Below are 3,966 nucleotides of genomic sequence, written 5' to 3'. Positions count from 1 at the left end.
AATGCAATCAAAAATTTGGTGCATGCTTTAAATTAGTTGCTTGAGTTGGGTTGAGGAATTTCAAAAATAAGTCTAAAAGCTCTATGCTAAAGAATAAGATCAATATTAATCATAGTCAAGAGTTTTTATGGTAGCTATCAGGAAAATGATGGGACAGAAATTTTTTTAAGGTTAGTTGTCTGACTGCTCTGGGATCACTTTCATAATGACTGCTTGTAGCACCAGAGATTTTTCATGTCAATTGCCTATTATAAGTAATAATTGGCTTCTCACACAATTTCATTAATGAACATCTAATCAAATTTTAATGCAAATGAAGGGTTCATAAAGCCACAAGCAAGCACAGAACAAAGGAAAGCCAGCATGAGGTCATTCTCACACACCATGTTTACTGAATCTTTGCTAGTTTCAACATCCCATCTTCTAATTGAATGATCCCATATTCAATCAGTTCAGCTCTTACACCATCACTAGCCACCCATCAGGGCCATCATCCCATGCCACATGTAGCTATTTAACAACGTCACCTAGATGACACAAGGGTTTGATCCTTGATGGGTTGCACTATAAATTTTTCTTTTCTAAATAGAAATTTTTTTGTATTCAGAGATTCTATATATTGAAACAAGCAGCTCTCCTGAAAGTTTGAGACCATTTGTTAGGCATCCAATTTGACATCACTTGTCAAGGAATCGGTTCAACGATCCTTTTTTTTTTTTCCTCTCTTCACAGATACAATTAAAGAATGTAACCGATTCACATAAATACAGTAAATGAGGATTGTGTATATTCACTTAATTCAAGCACTTTTTAAAGGATTATTAGAACAAAGCTTTGTAACTTCAAAGGTTATGCAAAAAACCTCATTAAGAAAGGGGAATTTGTCCGTTTCTTGCCATATGTATAGAAAATTAATGCACTATAGACCAAATACATCTCCAAAGCTTCACCACATTTCCTTCTTCTATGTATAATATAAAGAGGGACTCACTGTAGAAAGAGTGTATAACAAGCATAAAAGGAATCCAATTTCTCTTTGTTTCTTGCCAATTTACAAACAAAAGACATGGCCAAGGTTATTTTCAACAAGATTTTCCTAGTTATCTTCTTATTTGCAGCCGTCTCTGGTTAGTCTCTCAACTTGAGATAATGCATAAATCATATGCGCCTGTGTAAGTTTGACATACTCACAACTATACATATGTGATTGCAGGTGTTTTCCAAACCGTAATGTCTATAAGTTGTTATGTTGATGATGACTGCTTCTGTGACGACTTCAATGCTATTCCTGAGTGTGTTAATTATAAATGCAAATGCATCAGCGATGGTAAACTGAAAAATAATACCACACAGAAGAGTTGAGGAAGACTTGTGTGCTGCTACTGTATTGTTTAGATTTGAATAAGCCAGAATATATTGTTTCATTTTGTGGGCAAACCACAGAAGACACACACTGGGTACCACCCACCAATGTAGAGAGAGCCTCTCCCTGTATGAGACAGGAAAATATGAGTTGTAATGTAAAAGCACTAAAATATTTAATATAGAGAGATCAAAAGCTAAATAAAGCATTTAAATTAATATAATGTAATAAAAAGGCAGAATAAAACAATGAATTCATCATCAAAAAAAGACAGTGCGTGGGGAAGCACCTCAAATAAAGATTTCTAGGTTTTATTACTACTTTCACTTAATAAAACCTCTTATATCTGTTATTGTTAGAAACCAATAACCAAAACAAGCAAGATCAAATGGAAATTAATTTGCAACATCTTTGTATGTCCTAGAGGCTGTTTGGCTCATCGATATTTTTCATAGCTTTTAAGGTATTTAACTTTCAAGTTAAAAGTTAGATAGTGTTTAAGCTGATAATGTGTTTGGATAAATATACTTTTAAGCTATCAATTAATATTTATGTGTTTGGTTTGAAAGAGCGGATAAACTATTAAAACTTGACAAAAAGACCAAAATAGACATAATGTTAAATGATGTAAAATTTTATTATTAAATGTGAACAAATTATACATAATTATTAAAAATATATTAATACAATATTTCTATATATATTATATATAATAATAATAATAATATATTATTTGTGTTATATATATATACATATATATATATACGCTGCATGCAGAAGAACAGTGGCGGAGCGAGGAGGCGACCCACAAGGCGACGGCAACGGCGGATCTGGAGAATGAGGAGGGAAGCGGCGGCCGAGATGGGCTATGGAGATGGCGGTAATGGAGGAGGGTCAGTCGACGGCGCTAGGCGACGAATATGGAACCAGATGTTGCGATGGCGGGACCCACCAACACGAGGCTGCTTGCGGCAGCTCAGGCTGGACGACGGCGGCGGCGGCAGCACGGTAATAGCGGAGGGGCGACAACAGCAGCACGTTAATGGCAGACCTTCTGGAGAAGATGGGAGACAGAGCTTCGGGGAAGAGGGGAAGAAGATGCAACAGTAACAGAGGGCAAAATGGTATTTTTCTCGATCAACTCTCTAGCTTTTTTTCCCAAAGCTGGGGGGCACCAGCTTCTAGCCAACGCTGTTAAAACAGCTGATAAGCTATACAGGGTTAAAGCTGTTAATGCTTACCAAATGCTTCATCACAGAAAGTTGTATAGCTTTAAAGCTGCTTATGCAGCTTATACGCGATCAAACCGCTAAGCCAAACAGCCTTCTAATCAATTTGTAGTAGAATAATCCTAATCATTAATCAATTCAAAGCTCAGATCCCCCTCAATTTAAGCATTTTCATGGCATTTTGCATGTCCATTGAACTTGTAGATTATGAACTACACATCAATTCAAGTTTTGAATCCAGATTATATATAACGGTGGAAATATATATATTATACACACACACACACATTGAACTAAAGCAAACCATACTTTCTAGTATGTTATAGATGAATTTCTGGATTTGGATGCCATAGAAGTTCAAAACAATGAAGTTCCCTAATTCCTGAAATCATTGTACCTCTGATTGGGATTCCTCATCTTCATTATCCATTTTTCTCCTCTTAATTGTTACCAGATCACTTCCTTCACCAAGTTCATGTGTCTGCCATAAATTGATTCTACTGTCCCAAGAACCTGAACATATACCTAATTAATTGTAGCAAACAAAATAAAGTTAGGAGAAGAAGATAAATGATACCATATCTCCACATGGCCGTGCTGCAACAGTTTGTACAGGTTCAGTATGCCCCCGCAAAATTTTATAAGCTCCAACCTTAGTAGGACGATCCAAGGATTCTACACCAAACTTGTAAAAGGAAAATTCACAATATTAGGGGCCGGGCAAGGGAACTTTAGTTGATAGGGAAGTAAATTTTTTTATTTTTAAAGTGGCAGTATCTACAAGTACCTTCCACAGCCTAAGTGTCCTATCCTTGGAAGCAGTGGCTACAAACACTTCACTGCTGCTCCCTGCTCCTATAAATCAGGAAAGCTACATCAACATACAACACAAAGATGATGAATGAATATGCACAAATTAATAAACAATAATACGAAGTAGACGGAATTTCTAAAGAATAAACCCACTAAATCAACAATTTGAAAAGGCATATTTATAACTGTATACTTATAACTGTATATGACAATTATTAATTGCACGAGTTCAGGTTTGTTTCAATTATTAGTCTCTATCAAATGGAACAAGGTTTTCTATGACACTTAATTCAAATGATAGACGAGCTATCCAAATCCGGAAAAAAAAAAAGACCTCTAATTAATTAAAAATACATATTTTCTATTATATTTTCTCATCAATTAATCTCTCAATTAATTAAAAATAAATATTATTACCGAAAAATTTGAATAGACAACTTAAACTATTAATTAAATTATAAAAAATCGTCCATAATTTTTAATGTTTTCAATATTTTCAATGTTTTGTTATTATTGCAAAAATTAAATTTCAATAGTATAAATCAAAATTCATATTTTCAA

The sequence above is a fragment of the Diospyros lotus genome, chromosome 13 (assembly GCF_014633365.1).
Source record: "Diospyros lotus cultivar Yz01 chromosome 13, ASM1463336v1, whole genome shotgun sequence".
NCBI classification, from domain to species: domain Eukaryota; kingdom Viridiplantae; phylum Streptophyta; class Magnoliopsida; order Ericales; family Ebenaceae; genus Diospyros; species Diospyros lotus.
The sequence above is the reverse complement of the archived record's forward strand: the minus strand, read 5'-3'. Positions refer to the sequence as shown.